The sequence below is a fragment of the Oncorhynchus gorbuscha genome, unplaced genomic scaffold, assembly GCF_021184085.1.
Source record: "Oncorhynchus gorbuscha isolate QuinsamMale2020 ecotype Even-year unplaced genomic scaffold, OgorEven_v1.0 Un_scaffold_1248, whole genome shotgun sequence".
NCBI classification, from domain to species: Eukaryota; Metazoa; Chordata; class Actinopteri; order Salmoniformes; family Salmonidae; genus Oncorhynchus; species Oncorhynchus gorbuscha.
This window is the reverse complement of record NW_025746080.1, coordinates 107,976-130,472: the sequence shown is the minus strand read 5'-3', so window position 1 is coordinate 130,472 and position 22,497 is coordinate 107,976. Positions and strand designations below refer to the sequence as shown.

General features: G+C 47.9%; 1 pseudogene; it reads left to right on the top strand.

The window, feature by feature from the left end:
- The window catches only part of LOC124021902, a 110,014-nt pseudogene that overhangs the window by 14,814 nt on the left and 72,703 nt on the right, over positions 1–22,497 (top strand).

The window sequence follows — 22,497 nt, the reverse complement described above, 5'->3', positions numbered from 1 at the left end:
TAGATTCAGGAGATATCCCTGCCTGTTGGTGTTATAGATTCAGGAGATATCCCTGCCTGTTGGTGTTATAGATTCAGGAGATATCCCTGCCTGTTGGTGTTATAGATTCAGGAGATATCCCTGCCTGTTGGTGTTATAGATTCAGGAGATATCCCTGCCTGTTGGTGTTGTAGATTCAGGAGATATCCCTGCCTGTTGGTGTTGTAGATTCAGGAGATATCCCTGTCTGTTGGTGTTGTAATGAGATATCCCTGCCTGTTGGTGTTGTAAGGAGATATCCCTGCCTGTTGGTGTTGTAAGGAGATATCCCTGTCTGTTGGTGTTGTAATGAGATATCCCTGTCTGTTGGTGTTGTAATGAGATATCCCTGCCTGTTGGTGTTGTAATGAGATATCCCTGCCTGTTGGTGTTGTAATGAGATATCCCTGCCTGTTGGTGTTGTAATGAGATATCCCTGCCTGTTGGTGTTGTAATGAGATATCCCTGTCTGTTGGTGTTGTAATGAGATATCCCTGCCTGTTGGTGTTGTAATGAGATATCCCTGCCTGTTGGTGTTGTAATGAGATATCCCTGTCTGTTGGTGTTGTAATGAGATATCCCTGTCTGTTGGTGTTGTAATGAGATATCCCTGCCTGTTGGTGTTGTAATGAGATATCCCTGCCTGTTGGTGTTATAGATTCAGGAGATATCCCTGCCTGTTGGTGTTATAGATTCAGGAGATATCCCTGCCTGTTGGTGTTATAGATTCAGGAGATATCCCTGCCTGTTGGTGTTATAGATTCAGGAGATATCCCTGCCTGTTGGTGTTGTAATGAGATATCCCTGCCTGTTGGTGTTGTAGATTCAGGAGATATTCCTGCCTGTTGGTGTTGTAATGAGATATCCCTGCCTGTTGGTGTTGTAATGAGATATCCCTGTCTGTTGGTGTTGTAGATTCAGGAGGCAGGATCAAAGAGGCCTGACACTTTCTTGTCTGGTGAGAAACTCTCTATTTTGTAACATACAGTACGGGCTTTGTCCCAAATGGCACTGTGTTCCCTATATGTCCCGGTCAAAAATTGTGCACTATATAGGGTACCAGTTGGGACTCACACAACAGTTTTGATAAGGATCTTGGATGGAGTTCAGGACTGTCACTGCAGGCTGCTGCCGACCAGAGTAGTCTCTCTCACACACACACACACACACACACACACACACACACACACACACACACACACACACACACACACACACACACACACACACACACACACACACACACACACACACACACACACACACACACACACACACACACACACACAGTCAGTCAGTCATGTGGCTCACAGATCACTGCTGCTGCAGCATGAACACAGAACGGTCTCTTGTTACTTTAAAACAATGAAGGTGGTCTCAACGCCGCGGTCCAACGTGAATTGATGAAATCTAGCCGTCCCCCCCTGGGTTTAAACAAATGGTCTATCAGGACATCCTATCTAAATGGGGATACAGCTGTGTTATCTTACCTTTCCTTACTGTAACAAGCTATGAGCCTCTTGTGTTTTTCTAGTTGTAGGAGTCCCGGAGACTGACGGTTCTCTCAGAGCAGTAAATCTTGAGAGAGAACCCAGCAGTAGTGGTGATGTCCTCCTCCAGCAACCCCTGTCGGAAGGGGGAGAAAAATAAAAACACAAGTCCTTTTTATCCCCAACGACAGATCCCGTTGTCGTGACTACTGTTCCATTTTGTTACTAATGCATCTAGTAGGGGGCTCATAGAGACGGACGGTGTGAGGGATGTTTATTCAGCTCGCGTTGTCATGCAGGGAAGATGGTCCCGGGGTGTGAAAAGAAAAGGACTGTGTGTGTGTGTGTGTTCTCTCATCTCTGATTTGAAAGTGACATCCTCTCTAGTCAGGTCCTTGCTGTCGGCCCGCCTGCCTCAGACTCAATCAGAGAGAAAACAGGAGAGACTAAACTAGAACAATCACTGTTGGGAATGACTGTGATACATGGGAGTCGAGGGAGAGGTGCAATTGGAGTCGAGGGAGAGGTGCAATTGGAGTCGAGGGAGGGGTGGAATTGGAGTCGAGGGAGGGGTGGAATTGGAGTCGAGGGAGGGGTGGAATTGGAGTCGAGGGAGGGGTGGAATTGGAGTCGAGGGAGGGGTGGAATTGGAGTCGAGGGAGGGGTGGAATTGGAGTCGAGGGAGGGGTGGAATTGGAGTCGAGGAGGTGGAATTGGAGTCGAGGGAGGGGTGGAATTGGAGTCGAGGTGGAATTGGAGTCGAGGTGGAATTGGAGTCGAGGTGGAATTGGGGTCGAGGTGGAATTGGGGTCGAGGTGGAATTGGGGTCGAGGTGGAATTGGGGTCGAGGTGGAATTGGGGTCGAGGTGGAATTGGGGTCGAGGTGGAATTGGGGTCGAGGTGGAATTGGGGTCGAGGTGGAATTGGGGTCGAGGTGGAATTGGAGTCGGGGCAGAGGGAGGGTGGAATTGGAGTCGGGGCAGAGGGAGGGGTGGAATTGGAGTCGGGGCAGAGGGAGGGGTGGAATTGGAGTCGGGGCAGAGGGAGGGTGGAATTGGAGTCGGGGCAGAGGGAGGGGTGGAATTGGAGTCGGGGTGGAATTGGAGTCGAGGTGGAATTGGGGTCGAGGGAGGGGTGGAATTGGAGTCGGGGTGGAATTGGGGTCGAGGGAGGGGTGGAATTGGAGTCGGGGTGGAATTGGGGTCGAGGGAGGGGTGGAATTGGAGTCGGGTGGAGGTGGAATTGGGGTCGAGGTGGAATTGGGGTCGAGGTGGAATTGGGGTCGAGGTGGAATTGGGGTCGAGGTGGAATTGGGGTCGAGGTGGAATTGGGGTCGAGGTGGAATTGGGTTCGGGGCAGAGGGAGGGGTGGAATTGGAGTCGGGGCAGAGGGAGGGGTGGAATTGGAGTCGGGGCAGAGGGAGGGGTGGAATTGGAGTCGGGGCAGAGGGAGGGGTGGAATTGGAGTCGGGGTGGAATTGGAGTCGAGGTGGAATTGGGGTCGAGGGAGGGGTGGAATTGGAGTCGGGGTGGAATTGGGGTCGAGGGAGGGGTGGAATTGGAGTCGGGGTGGAATTGGGGTCGAGGGAGGGGTGGAATTGGAGTCGGGGTGGAGGTGGAATTGGGGTCGAGGTGGAATTGGGGTCGAGGTGGAATTGGAGTCGAGGGAGGGGTGGAATTGGAGTCGAGGGAGAGGTGGAATTGGAGTCGAGGGAGGGGTGGTGCAGACAACCCCTGGATTTACAGTTCATTGTATCTGTTCGGTGCTTCACTCTGTTGTTGGGAGATTGAAACATCTCCTTGTCAATCTCCCTGGGTTGCCTTGCCAGTTGGGTGGCATTTCTGTGGCGACTCTTGTCTGTCAGTGCTTTGCATGGCTGGACACAAAGCTGACATTGAGGCACCCTCTTCCAGCTCTCTTTCTCTCTCTCCCTCTCTCGTTTCAGTCAGATTCAGATGCAAATTGAGACTCTCAACCTCTGGAGCAGGAACTGGGCTTGCTTCCCAAATGGCATCCTATTCTCTATATAGTGCACTACTTTTAGACCAGGACCCATATCTCTTAGGTTAAATGTAGTGCACTATGTAGGGAATAGGGTCCGATTTGGGACGTACGCTATGTTCTTACCATAGTTGACTCGCTGCTGCTTCCTGACTCTGAGCCTGTTCCCTTGTGTTTCTGAGAAGACAGACCAGACTATAGGACCTTGTGTTTCTGAGAAGACAGACCAGACTATAGGACCTTTTGTTTCTGAGAAGACGGACCAGACTATAGGACCTTTTGTTTCTGAGAAGACAGACTATAGGAGCTTGTGTTTCTGAGAAGACAGACCAGACTATAGGACCTTGTGTTTCTGAGAAGACAGACCAGACTACAGGACCTTGTGTTTCTGAGAAGACAGACCAGACTATAGGACCTTGTGTTTCTGAGAAGACAGACCAGACTATAGGACCTTGTGTTTCTGAGAAGACAGACCAGACTATAGGACCTTGTGTTTCTGAGAAGACAGACCAGACTATAGGACCTTTTGTTTCTGAGAAGACAGACTATAGGAGCTTGTGTTTCTGAGAAGACAGACCAGACTATAGGACCTTGTGTTTCTGAGAAGACAGACCAGACTACAGGACCTTGTGTTTCTGAGAAGACAGACCAGACTATAGGACCTTGTGTTTCTGAGAAGACAGACCAGACTATAGGACCTTGTGTTTCTGAGAAGACAGACCAGACTATAGGACCTTTTGTTTCTGAGAAGACAGACTATAGGACCTTTTGTTTCTGAGAAGACAGACTATAGGAGCTTGTGTTTCTGAGAAGACAGACTCTAGGACCTTGTGTTTCTGAGAAGACAGACCAGACTATAGGACCTTTTGTTTCTGAGAAGACAGACCAGACTCTAGGACCTTGTGTTTCTGAGAAGACAGACCAGACTCTAGGACCTTGTGTTTCTGAGAAGACAGACTCTAGGACCTTGTGTTTCTGAGAAGACAGACCAGACTATAGGACCTTGTGTTTCTGAGAAGACAGACCAGACTCTAGGACCTTGTGTTTCTGAGAAGACAGACCAGACTCTAGGACCTTGTGTTTCTGAGAAGACAGACTCTAGGACCTTGTGTTTCTGAGAAGACAGACTATAGGACATTGTGTTTCTGAGAAGACAGACCAGACTATAGGACCTTGTGTTTCTGAGAAGACAGACCAGACTATAGGACCTTGTGTTTCTGAGAAGACAGAACAAACTGACTATAGGACCTTTTGTTTCTGAGAAGACAGAACAGACTCTAGGACCTTTTGTTGGCATCGGTCTGTTTGTTTCTGGTCTGGTCTGTCTTCTCAGATTATAGAACCCTGTGATGGCATCTGTTTGTTTCTGGTCTGTCTTCTCAGACTATAGAACCCTGTGATGGCATCTGTTTGTTTCTGGTCTGGTCTGTCTTCTCAGACTCTAGGACCTTCTGATGGCATCGGTCTGTTTGTCTCTGGTCTGGTCTGTCTTCTCAGACTATAGAAACCTGTGATGGCATCTGTCTGTTTGTCTCTGGTCTGTCTTCTCAGACTATAGAACCCTGTGATGGCATCTGTCTGTTTGTCTCTGGTCTGTCTTCTCAGACTATAGAACCCTGTGATGGCATCTGTCTGTTTGTTTCTGGTCTGTCTTCTCAGACTATAGAACCCTGTGATGGCATCTGTCTGTTTGTTTCTGGTCTGTCTTCTCAGACTATAGAACCCTGTGATGTCATCTGTTTGTTTCTGGTCTGGTCTGTCTTCTCAGACTATAGAACCCTGTGATGGCATCTGTTTGTTTCTGGTCTGGTCTGTCTTCTCAGATTATAGAACCCTGTGATGGCATCTGTTTGTTTCTGGTCTGGTCTGTCTTCTCAGATTATAGAACCCTGTGATGGCATCTGTTTGTTTCTGGTCTGTCTTCTCAGACTCTAGAACCCTGTGATGTCATCTGTTTGTTTCTGGTCTGGTCTGTCTTCTCAGACGATAGAACCCTGTGATGACATCTGTCTGTGCTCAGCCATTCACTTTTTTAATTGATTAGAACCTGGCAGGAATTAACTTTAGATTGGAGCCGTACGGATCCTGAGGCCTTAAGGGTTTAAAGTAAAGCAGGTGAAGAGAGGACAGAAGTCCTACAACACTGTGAAGATGACTCTCAAATTGTCCACTATTCCATGGCCTTTATAGTGCCCTACTACTTATGACCAGAGCCCTATGAGGAATAACGTGCCATTTGGGACACAGGCTAAGACAATACCCTCCGATGTAAAACTTCTTCAGCCAGCCATTTTGAATACAGCCACCCTTGCTGATATCCTAGAGTGTGAATGGTACAGACGTAGGATCTTAATTTGAGTCCGTTTGCTACAGCAGGAAAATGATCCTGCAGCAACAGGAAATGTGGATTATAATGTTTGTTTTTGAAAGGGTTGATACATTTTTTTGTTAGGGCAAATCAAATCAAATCAAGTCTGAAACTTCAAAGGGGAAATTGCAAACTGTAGAAGCTTTTAAAAAAAAAACTAAAATACACTACAAGTTTGCAGGAAAATTCCCAGCAACACGAGTGATCAAATGAAGTTCCTACATCTGTAGTTTGTCTTGCACCTGTGGAGAGGTATTTAGGCAGTAGCGTGTTTAGGCAGTATCTTTAAGTAGCGTGTTTAGGCAGTATCTTTAAGTAGCGTGTTTAGGCAGTATCTTTAAGTAGCGTGTTTAGGCAGTATCTTTAAGTAGCGTGTTTAGGCAGTATCTTTAAGTAGCGTGTTTAGGCAGTATCTTTAAGTAGCGCGTTTAGGCAGTATCTTTAAGTAGCGCGTTTAGGCAGTATCTTTAAGTAGCGTGCGTTTAGGCAGTATCTTTAAGTAGCGTGCGTTTAGGCAGTATCTTTAAGTAGCGTGTTTAGGCAGTATCTTTAAGTAGCGTGTTTAGGCAGTATCTTTAAGTAGCGTGTTTAGGCAGTATCTTTAAGTAGCGTGTTTAGGCAGTATCTTTAAGTAGCGTGTTTAGGCAGTATCTTTAAGTAGCGTGTTTAGGCAGTATCTTTAAGTAGCGTGTTTAGGCAGTATCTTTAGTAGCGTGTTTAGGCAGTATCTTTAAGTAGCGTGTTTAGGCAGTATCTTTAAGTAGCGTGTTTAGGCAGTATCTTTAAGTAGCGTGTTTAGGCAGTATCTTTAAGTAGCGTGTTTAGGCAGTATCTTTAAGTAGCGTGTTTAGGCAGTATCTTTAAGTAGCGTTTAGGCAGTATCTTTAAGTAGCGCGTTTAGGCAGTATCTTTAAGTAGCGTGCGTTTAGGCAGTATCTTTAAGTAGCGTGCGTTTAGGCAGTATCTTTAAGTAGCGTGCGTTTAGGCAGTATCTTTAAGTAGCGTGTGTTTAGGCAGTATCTTTAAGTAGCGTGTGTTTAGGCAGTATCCATCAGCATTTTAATTACTTTGCAGATGTGAAACCGACATCATATCAAATTCCCACTTCATAAACAGTTTGAAATATATATTTTACTCAGAATTCCATGACCGACAGTAAGACATTGTTGGCAGAATAGATGGATGAAGTCCTATTCTAATATCATTCACCAATACATTTCTCGGTTGTCCAACAAATATTGTTTTCAGGTTGTAGATCACACCTAGCCTGGTACATTGTTTGCTTCCTCCACCCATTCGCAATGACTCAATATTTTTGGACAAGTCAGTGTGCTGGCAGCAGCCACTCAATGTTAGTGGTGGCTGTTTAACAGTCTGATGGCCCAGAGATAGAAGCTGTTTTTCAGTCTCTCGGTCCCCGCTTTGATGCACCTGTACTGACCTCGCCTTCTGGATGATAGCGGGGTGAACAGGCAGTGGTTCGGGTGGTTGATGTCCTTGATGATCTTTATGGCCTTCCTGTAACATCGGGTGGTGCAGGTGTAGTTTGCCCCCGGTGATGCATTGTGCTCTTTTCTTGTTCTGTGTTAGTTATTGATCTTGTTGATGTGTGTAACTGAGGGAGAGAGATCCTACCTTTTTTTTCTTTCATGGTTGTTTGATCAACAGGACTGTAAAGTTCCCAAATGTAAGAGGACTCCCCTGGTATTTATGTAACGGATGTGAAACGGCTAGCTTAGTTAGCGGTGGTGCTGAGGTAACGGATGTGAAACGGCTAGCTTAGTTAGCGGTGGTGCTGAGGTAACGGATGTGAAACGGCTAGCTTAGTTAGCGGTGGTGCTGAGGTAACGGATGTGAAACGGCTAGCTTAGTTAGCGGTGGTGCTGAGGTAACGGATGTGAAACGACTAGCTTAGTTAGCGGTGGTGCTGAGGTAACGGATGTGAAACGGCTAGCTTAGTTAGCGGTGGTGCTGAGGTAACGGATGTGAAACGGCTAGCTTAGTTAGCGGTGGTGCTGAGGTAACGGGTGTGAAACGGCTAGCTTAGTTAGCGGTGGTGCTGAGGTAACGGATGTGAAACGGCTAGCTTAGTTAGCGGTGGTGCGCGCTAAATAGCGTTTCAATCTGTGACGTCACTTGCTCTGAGACCTTGAAGTAGTGGTTCCCCTTGCTCTGCAAGGGCTGAGGCTTTTGTGGAGCGATGGGTAACGATGCTTCGAGGGGGTTACGTTGTTGACGTGTGCAGAGGGTCCCTGGTTCGCGCCCGGGTCGGGGCGAGGGGACGGTCTAAAGTTGTACTGTTACATTTACATATTTACAGAAATCCATTCAGGTGAATTTTGTGTCTTTTGGCGAATGTTTTCTAATGAGCTAAAGTCGTGTTGCTACTGCCTGTAAACACAGTCCAGTTCATAGTGACTGACAGGCCCTACTGTCTGTAAACACACAGTCCAGTTCATAGTGACTGATGACAGGCCCTACTGTCTGTAAACACACAGTCCAGTTCATAGTGACTAACAGGCCCTACTGTCTGTAAACACACAGTCCAGTTCATAGTGAATGATGCCAGGCCTGTGTACAAATGGCTTGTTTGCATAAAGGTCTACTGTATCTCTGATTGGCTCTGCTGCGCCGGTCTGCGTAGACTCCAGTCCAGGACAAGACAGTTTATTTTTATTTTTATCAGGGTTTTATTTACAACAGTGTCTATTAGTTGTCCAAATGACCGGCAGCTTTCCCAGTTTATTTCTGTAGAATCATAAATGTCTTCTTCTACGTCATTCCCAAACATTCCATGAATTTATGAAACCGGGAAAATAACCAAATCTAAGTGCTCATTGTCAATTTATTTTTAAGTATCTTCCTGGTGTGTGATATTGTTAATAAGATTTCCTGTTGCTAAACACTGTCAGTTCATCTATAAAGTAGCGTACAGTATCTTTTGGCCCTCTGTGTACCTGCAGGCTAAATCTCTGTCAGTTCCACTATAAGTAGCGTACAGTATCTTTAGGCCCTCTGTGTACCTGCAGGCTAAATCTCTGTCAGTTCCACTATAAGTAGCGTACAGTATCTTTAGGCCCTCTGTGTACCTGCAGGCTAAATCTCTGTCAGTTCCACTATAGGTAGCGTACAGTATCTTTAGGCCCTCTGTTTACCTGCCTGGCTCCCTGCCTGCACTAAACACTGTCAGTTCCACTATAGGTAGCGTACAGTATCTTTAGGCCCTCTGTATACCTGCAGGCTAAATCTCTGTCAGTTCCACTATAGGTAGCGTACAGTATCTTTAGGCCCTCTTGTGTACCTGCCTGGCTCCCTGCCTGCACTAAATCTCTGTCAGATTGTGAGGTCATCGTGTTTCAAGGCCTGTCGCCCGTCCTGGGCCCGTTAATTGAACCTCCCTCCTAATCTTCTGGTGATCCCCCGTGCCGCTCGAGGTGAGACTCTTGGCTAATTACTGTTTTAAATCTAGTACACCACCTGCCTCGTCCCTTCTCCTCCGCTGACTCCCTCTGTGATCATTCCTCTACTGCTGCCCCCCCTCCCCCCTTCCTACTTGACCCCTCCCCCTCATACTTGACCCCTCCCCTCATACTTGACCCCTCCCCTTCCTACGTGACCCCTCCCCTTCCTACTTGACCCCTCCCTTCCTACTTGACCCCTCCCCTTCCTACTTGACCCCTCCCGTGCGTCTTTGTGTCCTGTAGACACTTTGAGGGGTTTCGTCTTTAAGCCCCTGGACAGAAACAGCTGTGCTGAGATGACAGGCTTCTATGTTCAACCTTTCAGACATAATTGGTCAGAAGTTTAAGTGGGGGGTTTGAGGGTGGGGGTGTGGAGGGGTGGGGGGTGGAGGGGTGGGGGTTGTGCTTGCATGCATGTGTGTGATTTGTGTGGAGGATTTGGTTCCATTATAGACTTGTCTTAGAGCCATAAGAGGGTGAACAAAATCACTAGTTATGATGAAAGGAGAACAGAGATTCTATCCTGTAGTCTGTTACTATAGTTGTTGTGATTAAAGGAGAACAGAGATTATATCCTGTAGTCTGTTACTATAGTTGTTGTTATGATGAAAGGATACCAGAGATTATATCCTGTAGTCTGTTACTCTAGTTGTTGTTATGATGAAAGGAGAACAGAGATTATATCCTGTAGTCTGTTACTATAGTTGTTATGAAAGGAGAACAGAGATTATATCCTGTAGTCTGTTACTATAGTTGTTATGAAAGGAGAACAGAGATTATATCCTGTAGTCTGTTACTCTAGTTGTTGTTATGATGAAAGGAGACCAGAGATTATATCCTGTAGTCTGTTACTCTAGTTGTTGTTATGATGAAAGGAGAACAGAGATTATATCCTGTAGTCTGTTACTATAGTTGTTGTTATGAAAGGAGAACAGAGATTATATCCTGTAGTCTGTTACTCTAGTTGTTGTTATGATGAAAGGAGACCAGAGATTATATCCTGTAGTCTGTTACTCTAGTTGTTGTTATGATGAAAGGAGAACAGATATTATATCCTGTAGTCTGCTACTATAGTTATGATGAAAGGAGAACAGAGATTCTATCCTGTAGTCTGTTACTATAGTTGTTGTGATTAAAGGAGAACAGAGATTATATCCTGTAGTCTGTTACTATAGTTGTTGTTATGATGAAAGGAGAACAGAGATTATATCCTGTAGTCTGTTACTATAGTTGTTGTTATGATGAAAGGAGAACAGATATTATATCCTGTAGTCTGCTACTATAGTTATGATGAAAGGAGAACAGAGATTCTATCCTGTAGTCTGTTACTATAGTTGTTGTGATTAAAGGAGAACAGAGATTATATCCTGTAGTCTGTTACTATAGTTGTTGTTATGATGAAAGGAGAACAGAGATTATATCCTGTAGTCTGTTACTATAGTTGTTATGAAAGGAGAACAGAGATTATATCCTGTAGTCTGTTACTCTAGTTGTTGTTATGATGAAAGGAGAACAGAGATTATATCCTGTAGTCTGTTACTATAGTTGTTATGAAAGGAGAACAGAGATTATATCCTGTAGTCTGTTACTATAGTTGTTATGAAAGGAGAACAGAGATTATATCCTGTAGTCTGTTACTCTAGTTGTTGTTATGATGAAAGGAGACCAGAGATTATATCCTGTAGTCTGTTACTCTAGTTGTTGTTATGATGAAAGGAGAACAGATATTATATCCTGTAGTCTGCTACTATAGTTATGATGAAAGGAGAACAGAGATTCTATCCTGTAGTCTGTTACTCTAGTTGTTGTTATGATGAAAGGAGAACAGAGATTATATCCTGTAGTCTGTTACTATAGTTGTGATTAAAGGAGAACAGAGATTATATCCTGTAGTCTGTTACTCTAGTTGTTGTTATGATGAAAGGAGAACAGAGATTATATCCTGTAGTCTGTTACTATAGTTGTTATGAAAGGAGAACAGAGATTATATCCTGTAGTCTGTTACTCTAGTTGTTGTTATGATGAAAGGAGACCAGAGATTATATCCTGTAGTCTGTTACTCTAGTTGTTGTTATGATGAAAGGAGAACAGATATTATATCCTGTAGTCTGCTACTATAGTTATGATGAAAGGAGAACAGAGATTCTATCCTGTAGTCTGTTACTATAGTTGTTATGAAAGGAGAACAGAGATTCTATCCTGTAGTCTGTTACTATAGTTGTTGTTATGAAAGGAGAACAGAGATTCTATCCTGTAGTCTGTTACTATAGTTGTTGTGATGAAAGGAGAACAGAGATTCTATCCTGTAGTCTGTTACTATAGTTGTTGTGATGAAAGGAGAACAGAGATTCTATCCTGTAGTCTGTTACTATAGTTGTTATGAAAGGAGAACAGAGATTCTATCCTGTAGTCTGTTACTATAGTTGTTATGAAAGGAGAACAGAGATTCTATCCTGTAGTCTGTTACTATAGTTGTTATGAAAGGAGAACAGAGATTCTATCCTGCGGCCAGAAGCAGCTCGTCTTGAGGATGACTCACTGCTGCCTGACGTACTGGCCACGGAGCAGGTTCAGACGTGTTGTGTGGTAGAGCTCTGACAAATGCTGGAACACAGGAAGTCTCTCTCATACAGGACAATAATCTATACTACCTCCTTGAAGTGTACATTCCTTCACTATATATCCCACAAAATGTAAAAGCGTTGGATTGGTTGAGCTGGGATTGAGGGAGTTTCATTCTCTTCCTATTGAACACTATTTGAGGTTATTGAGACGTTTGGGGGGGGGGGCAGGGGAGGAGAGGGGGCAGGGGAGGAGAGGAGACTGGGCGGAGGAGGAGACTGGGCGGAGGAGGAGACTGGGCGGAGGAGGAGACTGGGCGGAGGAGGAGACTGGGCGGAGGAGGAGACTGGGCGGAGGGAGGAGACTGGGCGGAGGAGGAGGGGGGCAGGGGGAGGAGGGGGGCAGGGGAGGAGGGGGGCAGGGGGAGGAGGGGGGCAGGGGAGGAGAGGGGGCAGGGGAGGAGAGGGGGCAGAGGAGGAGAGGGGGCAGAGGAGAGGGGGCTGTGAGCTGATGTTGAGTTGCCAGGTGCCATTCCACGAAATCAAAAACACTCTGAATAATGTTCTGTCCTGCTCTAGGGGCTGGTGGGGAAAAAACAGGCCGTCCCACGAACACACTGGGTTGAATTGATTTGATGAGTAAATATCTTGGTGATTCCTCTGTATAATGGTGCTGTTGTTTGTTGGCAGGGAGAGACCTCTGGGTGCTCATTCTGGGAAAGAATCCGGCTGAGCACCGGATGGGAATTCCTGAATTCAAATATGTTGGGAATATGCATGGAAATGAGGTAAGCTCATCACGGAAACACAGACACACACGGATACACACACGGATACACACACGGATACACACACAGATACACACACAGACAGAAGATATTTGGCGTAGTAGCATTAAGTCATTTTATAAATGTGTTCCTAGTCAGCTGTCCAATCCAGGTCCAAGCCATCACCATTCCTGTTCCCTAAAGCCCCCCCCCCCAGAGGAGAGAGATATAGAGGTGATACTGTTCTCTAAAGCCCCCCCACCCAGAGGAGAGAGATATAGAGGTGATACTGTTCTCTAAAGCCCCCCCACCCAGAGGAGAGGGATGATACTGTTCTCTAAACCCCCCCCCCCAGAGAGGATATAGAGCTGATACTGTTCACTAAACCCCCCCCCTCAGAGGAGAGAGATGATACTGTTCACTAAAGCCCCCCTCAGAGGGGAGAGGATATAGAGATGATACTGTTCACTAAAGCCCCCCCCCCCAGAGGAGAGAGGATATAGAGATGATACTGTTTACTAAAGCCCCCCCCCAGAGGGGAGAGGATATAGAGATGATACTGTTCCTAAAGCCCCCCCCCAGAGGGGAGAGGATGTAGAGATGATACTGTTCTCTAAAGCTCCCCCCCCAGAGGAGAGAGGATATAGAGATGATACTGTTCACTAAAGCCCCCCCAGAGGAGAGAGGATATAGAGATGATACTGTTCACTAAAGCCCCCCCCAGAGGAGAGAGGATATAGAGATGATACTGTTCTCTAAAGCCCCCCCCAGAGGAGAGAGGATATAGAGATGATACTGTTCACTAAAGCCCCCCCAGAGGAGAGAGGATATAGAGATGATACTGTTCACTAAAGCCCCCCCAGAGGGGAGAGGATATAGAGATGATACTGTTCACTAAAGCCCCCCCCCCCCAGAGGAGAGAGGATATAGAGATGATACTGTTTACTAAAGCCCCCCCAGAGGGGAGAGGATATAGAGATGATACTGTTCCCTAAAGCCCCCCCCCAGAGGGGAGAGGATGTAGAGATGATACTGTTCTCTAAAGCCCCCCCCCCAGAGGAGAGAGGATATAGAGATGATACTGTTCACTAAAGCCCCCCCAGAGGAGAGAGGATATAGAGATGATACTGTTCACTAAAGCCCCCCAGAGGAGAGAGGATATAGAGATGATACTGTTCTCTAAAGCCCCCCCCAGAGGAGAGAGGATATAGAGATGATACTGTTCACTAAAGCCCCCCCCCCCCAGAGGAGAGAGGATATAGAGATGATACTGTTCACTAAAGCCCCCCCAGAGGGGAGAGGATATAGAGATGATACTGTTCACTAAAGCCCCCCCCCAGAGAGAGAGGATATAGAGATGATACTGTTTACTAAAGCCCCCCCCCCCAGAGGGGAGAGGATATAGAGATGATACTGTTCCCTAAAGCCCCCCCCAGAGGGGAGAGGATGTAGAGATGATACTGTTCTCTAAAGCCCCCAGAGGAGAGAGGATATAGAGATGATACTGTTCACTAAAGCCCCCCCAGAGGAGAGAGGATATAGAGATGATACTGTTCACTATAGCCCCCCCAGAGGAGAGAGGATATAGAGATGATACTGTTCTCTAAAGCCCCCCCCCAGAGGAGAGAGGATATAGAGATGATACTGTTCACTAAAGCCCCCCCCCAGAGGGGAGAGGATATAGAGATGATACTGTTCACTAAAGCCCCCCCCCAGAGGGGAGAGGATATAGAGATGATACTGTTCCCTAAAGCCCCCCCCAGAGGGGAGAGGATGTAGAGATGATACTGTTCTCTAAAGCCCCCCCCCCCCCAGAGGAGAGAGGATATAGAGATGATACTGTTCACTAAAGCCCCCCCAGAGGGGAGAGGATATAGAGATGATACTGTTCACTAAAGCTCCCCCCCCCCAGAGGGGAGAGGATATAGAGATGATACTGTTCACTAAAGCCCCCCCCCAGAGGGGAGAGGATATAGAGATGATACTGTTCACTAAAGCCCCCCCCCAGAGGAGAGAGGATATAGAGATGATACTGTTCCCTAAAGCCCCCCCCAGAGGAGAGAGGATATAGAGATGATACTGTTCAATAAAGCCCCCCCCCAGAGGAGAGAGGATATAGAGATGATACTGTTCCCTAAAGCCCCCCCAGAGGAGAGAGGATATAGAGATGATACTGTTTACTAAAGCCCCCCCCCCAGAGGGGAGAGGATATAGAGATGATACTGTTCCCTAAAGCCCCCCAGAGGAGAGAGGATATAGAGATGATACTGTTCCCTAAAGCCCCCCCAGAGGAGAGAGGATATAGAGATGATACTGTTCCCTAAAGCCCCCCCCAGAGGAGAGAGGATATAGAGATGATACTGTTCACTAAAGCCCCCCCCCCAGAGGGGAGAGGATATAGAGATGATACTGTTCCCTAAAGCCCCCCCCCAGAGGGGAGAGGATGTATGATGATACTGTTCTCTAAAGCCCCCCAGAGGAGAGAGGATATAGAGATGATACTGTTCACTAAAGCCCCCCCAGAGGGGAGAGGATATAGAGATGATACTGTTCACTAAAGCCCCCCCCCCCAGAGGGGGAGAGGATATAGAGATGATACTGTTCACTAAAGCCCCCCCAGAGGGGAGAGGATATAGAGATGATACTGTTCACTAAAGCCCCCCCCCAGAGGAGAGAGGATATAGAGATGATACTGTTCCCTAAAGCCCCCCCCCAGAGGGGAGAGGATATAGAGGTGATACTGTTCTCTAAAGCCCCCCACCCAGAGGAGAGGGATGATACTGTTCTCTAAACCCCCCCCCAGAGAGGATATAGAGCTGATACTGTTCACTAAACCCCCCCCCTCAGAGGAGAGAGATGATACTGTTCACTAAAGCCCCCCCTCAGAGGGGAGAGGATATAGAGATGATACTGTTCACTAAAGCCCCCCCCCAGAGAGAGAGGATATAGAGATGATACTGTTTACTAAAGCCCCCCCCAGAGGGAGAGGATATAGAGATGATACTGTTCCCTAAAGCCCCCCCAGAGGGGAGAGGATGTAGAGATGATACTGTTCTCTAAAGCTCCCCCAGAGGAGAGAGGATATAGAGATGATACTGTTCACTAAAGCCCCCCAGAGGAGAGAGGATATAGAGATGATACTGTTCACTAAAGCCCCCCCCAGAGGAGAGAGGATATAGAGATGATACTGTTCTCTAAAGCCCCCCCCAGAGGAGAGAGGATATAGAGATGATACTGTTCACTAGGATATAGAGATGATACTGTTCACTAAAGCCCCCCCCCAGAGGGGAGAGGATATAGAGATGATACTGTTCACTAAAGCCCCCCCCCAGAGGAGAGAGGATATAGAGATGATACTGTTTACTAAAGCCCCCCCAGAGGAGGATATAGAGATGATACTGTTCCCTAAAGCCCCCCCCCAGAGGGGAGAGGATGTAGAGATGATACTGTTCTCTAAAGCCCCCCCAGAGGAGAGAGGATATAGAGATGATACTGTTCACTAAAGCCCCCCCCCAGAGGAGAGAGGATATAGAGATGATACTGTTCACCCCCCCCAGAGGAGAGAGGATATAGAGATGATACTGTTCTCTAAAGCCCCCCCCAGAGGAGAGAGGATATAGAGATGATACTGTTCACTAAAGCCCCCCCCCAGAGGAGAGAGGATATAGAGATGATACTGTTCACTAAAGCCCCCCCCCCAGAGGGGAGAGGATATAGAGATGATACTGTTCACTAAAGCCCCCCCAGAGGAGAGAGGATATAGAGATGATACTGTTTACTAAAGCCCCCCCCCAGAGGGGAGAGGATATAGAGATGATACTGTTCCCTAAAGCCCCCCCCCCCAGAGGGGAGAGGATGTAGAGATGATACTGTTCTCTAAAGCCCCCCCAGAGGAGAGAGGATATAGAGATGATACTGTTCACTAAAGCCCCCCCAGAGGAGAGAGGATATAGAGATGATACTGTTCACTATAGCCCCCAGAGGAGAGAGGATATAGAGATGATACTGTTCTCTAAAGCCCCCCCCCCAGAGGAGAGAGGATATAGAGATGATACTGTTCACTAAAGCCCCCCCAGAGGGGAGAGGATATAGAGATGATACTGTTCACTAAAGCCCCCCCCCCAGAGGGGAGAGGATATAGAGATGATACTGTTCCCTAAAGCCCCCCCAGAGGGGAGAGGATGTAGAGATGATACTGTTCTCTAAAGCCCCCCCAGAGGAGAGAGGATATAGAGATGATACTGTTCACTAAAGCCCCCCCCCAGAGGGGAGAGGATATAGAGATGATACTGTTCACTAAAGCCCCCCCCCCCAGAGGGAGAGGATATAGAGATGATACTGTTCACTAAAGCCCCCCCCCAGAGGGGAGAGGATATAGAGATGATACTGTTCACTAAAGCCCCCCCCCCCCCCCCCAGAGGAGAGAGGATATAGAGATGATACTGTTCCCTAAAGCCCCCCCCCAGAGGAGAGAGGATATAGAGATGATACTGTTCAATAAAGCCCCCCCAGAGGAGAGAGGATATAGAGATGATACTGTTCCCTAAAGCCCCCCCAGAGGAGAGAGGATATAGAGATGATACTGTTTACTAAAGCCCCCCCCCAGAGGGGAGAGGATATAGAGATGATACTGTTCCTAAAGCCCCCCCCAGAGGAGAGAGGATATAGAGATGATACTGTTCCCTAAAGCCCCCCCCCAGAGGAGAGAGGATATAGAGATGATACTGTTCCTAAAGCCCCCCCAGAGGAGAGAGGATATAGAGATGATACTGTTCACTAAAGCCCCCAGAGGGGAGAGGATATAGAGATGATACTGTTCCTAAAGCCCCCCCAGAGGGGAGAGGATGTAGAGATGATACTGTTCTCTAAAGCCCCCCCAGAGGAGAGAGGATATAGAGATGATACTGTTCACTAAAGCCCCCCCCCAGAGGGAGAGGATATAGAGATGATACTGTTCACTAAAGCCCCCCCAGAGGGGAGAGGATATAGAGATGATACTGTTCACTAAAGCCCCCCAGAGGGGAGAGGATATAGAGATGATACTGTTCACTAAAGCCCCCCCCCAGAGGAGAGAGGATATAGAGATGATACTGTTCCCTAAAGCCCCCCCCAGAGGGGAGAGGATATAGAGATGATACTGTTTACTAAAGCCCTCCCCCAGAGGGGAGAGGATATAGAGATGATACTGTTCCCTAAAGCCCCCCCAGAGGAGAGAGGATATAGAGATGATACTGTTCCCTAAAGCCCCCCCAGAGGAGAGAGGATATAGAGATGATACTGTTCCCTAAAGCCCCCCCAGAGGAGAGAGGATATAGAGATGATACTGTTCACTAAAGCCCCCCCAGAGGAGAGAGGATATAGAGATGATACTGTTCCCTAAAGCCCCCCCCCAGAGAGAGGATATAGAGATGATACTGTTTACTAAAGCCCCCCCCAGAGGGGAGAGGATATAGAGATGATACTGTTCCCTAAAGCCCCCCCCCCCCCAGAGGAGAGAGGATATAGAGATGATACTGTTCACTAAAGCCCCCCCCCAGAGGAGAGAGGATATAGAGATGATACTGTTCACTAAAGCCCCCCCCAGAGGAGAGAGGATATAGAGATGATACTGTTCACTAAAGCCCCCCCAGAGAGAGAGGATATAGAGATGATACTGTTCACTAAAGCCCCCAGAGGAGAGAGGATATAGAGATGATACTGTTCACTAAAGCCCCCCAGAGGAGAGAGGATATAGAGATGATACTGTTCTCTAAAGCCCCCCCCAGAGGGGAGAGGATATAGAGATGATACTGTTCTCTAAAGCCCCCCCCCCCAGAGGGGAGAGGATATAGAGATGATACTGTTTCTAAAGCCCCCCCCCAGAGGAGAGAGGATATAGAGATGATACTGTTCTCTAAAGCCCCCCCCAGAGGAGAGAGGATATAGAGATGATACTGTTCACTAAAGCCCCCAGAGGAGAGAGGATATAGAGATGATACTGTTCACTAAAGCCCCCCCCCCCAGAGGGGAGAGGATATAGAGATGATACTGTTCACTAAAGCCCCCCCCCCAGAGGAGAGAGGATATAGAGATGATACTGTTTACTAAAGCCCCCCCCCAGAGGGGAGAGGATATAGAGATGATACTGTTCCCTAAAGCCCCCCCCAGAGGGGAGAGGATGTAGAGATGATACTGTTCTCTAAAGCCCCCCCCAGAGGAGAGAGGATATAGAGATGATACTGTTCACTAAAGCCCCCCCAGAGGAGAGAGGATATAGAGATGATACTGTTCACTATAGCCCCCCCCAGAGGAGAGAGGATATAGAGATGATACTGTTCTCTAAAGCCCCCCCCCAGAGGAGAGAGGATATAGAGATGATACTGTTCACTAAAGCCCCCCCAGAGGGGAGAGGATATAGAGATGATACTGTTCACTAAAGCCCCCCCCCAGAGGGGAGAGGATATAGAGATGATACTGTTCCCTAAAGCCCCCCCAGAGGGGAGAGGATATAGAGATGATACTGTTCTCTAAAGCCCCCCAGAGGAGAGAGGATATAGAGATGATACTGTTCACTAAAGCCCCCCCAGAGGGGAGAGGATATAGAGATGATACTGTTCACTAAAGCCCCCCCCCAGAGGGGAGAGGATATAGAGATGATACTGTTCACTAAAGCCCCCCCCCAGAGGGGAGAGGATATAGAGATGATACTGTTCACTAAAGCCCCCCCCCCCCCAGAGGAGAGAGGATATAGAGATGATACTGTTCCCTAAAGCCCCCCAGAGGAGAGAGGATATAGAGATGATACTGTTCAATAAAGCCCCCCCCCAGAGGAGAGAGGATATAGAGATGATACTGTTCCTAAAGCCCCCCCCCAGAGGAGAGAGGATATAGAGATGATACTGTTTACTAAAGCCCCCCCCCAGAGGGGAGAGGATATAGAGATGATACTGTTCCCTAAAGCCCCCCCCCAGAGGAGAGAGGATATAGAGATGATACTGTTCCCTAAAGCCCCCCCAGAGGAGAGAGGATATAGAGATGATACTGTTCCCTAAAGCCCCCCCAGAGGAGAGAGGATATAGAGATGATACTGTTCACTAAAGCCCCCCCCCCCCCAGAGGGGAGAGGATATAGAGATGATACTGTTCCCTAAAGCCCCCCCAGAGGGGAGAGGATGTAGAGATGATACTGTTCTCTAAAGCTCCCCCCCCCCCCCCCCCCCCCCCCCCAGAGGAGAGAGGATATAGAGATGATACTGTTCACTAAAGCCCCCCCCCAGAGGGGAGAGGATATAGAGATGATACTGTTCACTAAAGCCCCCCCAGAGGGGAGAGGATATAGAGATGATACTGTTCACTAAAGCCCCCCCCAGAGGGGAGAGGATATAGAGATGATACTGTTCACTAAAGCCCCCCCCCAGAGGAGAGAGGATATAGAGATGATACTGTTCCTAAAGCCCCCCCCCAGAGGGGAGAGGATATAGAGATGATACTGTTTACTAAAGCCCCCCCCCCAGAGGGGAGAGGATATAGAGATGATACTGTTCCCTAAAGCCCCCCCCCAGAGGAGAGAGGATATAGAGATGATACTGTTCCCTAAAGCCCCCCCAGAGGAGAGAGGATATAGAGATGATACTGTTCCCTAAAGCCCCCCCCCAGAGGAGAGAGGATATAGAGATGATACTGTTCACTAAAGCCCCCCCCAGAGGAGAGAGGATATAGAGATGATACTGTTCCCTAAAGCCCCCCCAGAGAGAGGATATAGAGATGATACTGTTTACTAAAGCCCCCCCCAGAGGGGAGAGGATATAGAGATGATACTGTTCCCTAAAGCCCCCCCAGAGGAGAGAGGATATAGAGATGATACTGTTCACTAAAGCCCCCCCAGAGGAGAGAGGATATAGAGATGATACTGTTCACTAAAGCCCCCCCCCCCCCAGAGGAGAGAGGATATAGAGATGATACTGTTCACTAAAGCCCCCCCCCCCCAGAGGAGAGAGGATATAGAGATGATACTGTTCACTAAAGCCCCCCCCCCCAGAGGAGAGAGGATATAGAGATGATACTGTTCACTAAAGCCCCCCCCCCAGAGGAGAGAGGATATAGAGATGATACTGTTCTCTAAAGCCCCCCCCCAGAGGGGAGAGGATATAGAGATGATACTGTTCTCTAAAGCCCCCCCAGAGGGGAGAGGATATAGAGATGATACTGTTCTCTAAAGCCCCCCCAGAGGAGAGAGGATATAGAGATGATACTGTTCACTAAAGCCCCCCCAGAGGAGAGGATATAGAGATGATACTGTTCACTAAAGCCCCCCCCCAGAGGGGAGAGGATATAGAGATGATACTGTTCCCTAAAACCCCCCCCCAGAGGAGAGAGGATATAGAGATGATACTGTTCACTAAAGCCCCCCCAGAGGGGAGAGGATATAGAGATGATACTGTTTACTAAAGCCCCCCCCCAGAGGGGAGAGGATATAGAGATGATACTGTTTACTAAAGCCCCCCCAGAGGGGAGAGGATATAGAGATGATACTGTTCCCTAAAGCCCCCCCCAGAGGGAGAGGATATAGAGATGATGCTGTTCACTAAAGCCCCCCCCCAGAGGAGAGAGGATATAAAGATGATACTGTTCACTAAAGCCCCCCCCCAGAGGGGAGAGGATATAGAGATGATACTGTTCACTAAAGCCCCCCCCAGAGGAGAGAGGATATAGAGATGATACTGTTCACTAAAGCCCCCCCCCCAGAGGAGAGAGGATATAGAGATGATACTGTTCACTAAAGCCCCCCCAGAGGAGAGAGGATATAGAGATGATACTGTTCACTAAAGCCCCCCCCCAGAGGAGAGAGGATATAGAGATGATACTGTTCACTAAAGCCCCCCCCAGAGGGGAGAGGATATAGAGATGATACTGTTCACTAAAGCCCCCCCCCCCCCCCAGAGGAGAGAGGATATAGAGATGATACTGTTCACTAAAGCCCCCCCAGAGGGAGAGGATATAGAGATGATACTGTTCACTAAAGCCCCCCCCCCCCCCCCCCCCCCCCCCCCCCCCCCCAGAGGGGAGAGGATATAGAGATGATACTGTTCACTAAAGCCCCCCCAGAGGGGAGAGGATATAGAGATGATACTGTTCACTAAAGCCCCCCCCCAGAGGAGAGAGGATATAGAGATGATACTGTTCACTAAAGCCCCCCCCCCCCCAGAGGAGAGAGGATATAGAGATGATACTGTTCACTAAAGCCCCCCCCCAGAGGAGAGAGGATATAGAGATGATACTGTTCACTAAAGCCCCCCCCCAGAGGAGAGAGGATATAGAGATGATACTGTTCACTAAAGCCCCCAGAGGAGAGAGGATATAGAGATGATACTGTTCACTAAAGCCCCCCCCCCCCCCCCAGAGGAGAGAGGATATAGAGATGATACTGTTCACTAAAGCCCCCCCCAGAGGAGAGAGGATATAGAGATGATACTGTTCACTAAAGCCCCCCCAGAGGAGAGAGGATATAGAGATGATACTGTTCACTAAAGCCCCCCCCCCCCAGAGGAGAGAGGATATAGAGATGATACTGTTCACTAAAGCCCCCCCCCCCAGAGGAGAGAGGATATAGAGATGATACTGTTTACTAAAGCCCCCCCCAGAGGAGAGAGGATATAGAGATGATACTGTTCACTAAAGCCCCCCAGAGGAGAGAGGATATAGAGATGATACTGTTCACTAAAGCCCCCCAGAGGAGAGAGGATATAGAGATGATACTGTTCACTAAAGCCCCCCCCCCCAGAGGAGAGAGGATATAGAGATGATACTGTTCCTAAAGCCCCCCCCCCCAGGAGAGAGGATATAGAGATGATAC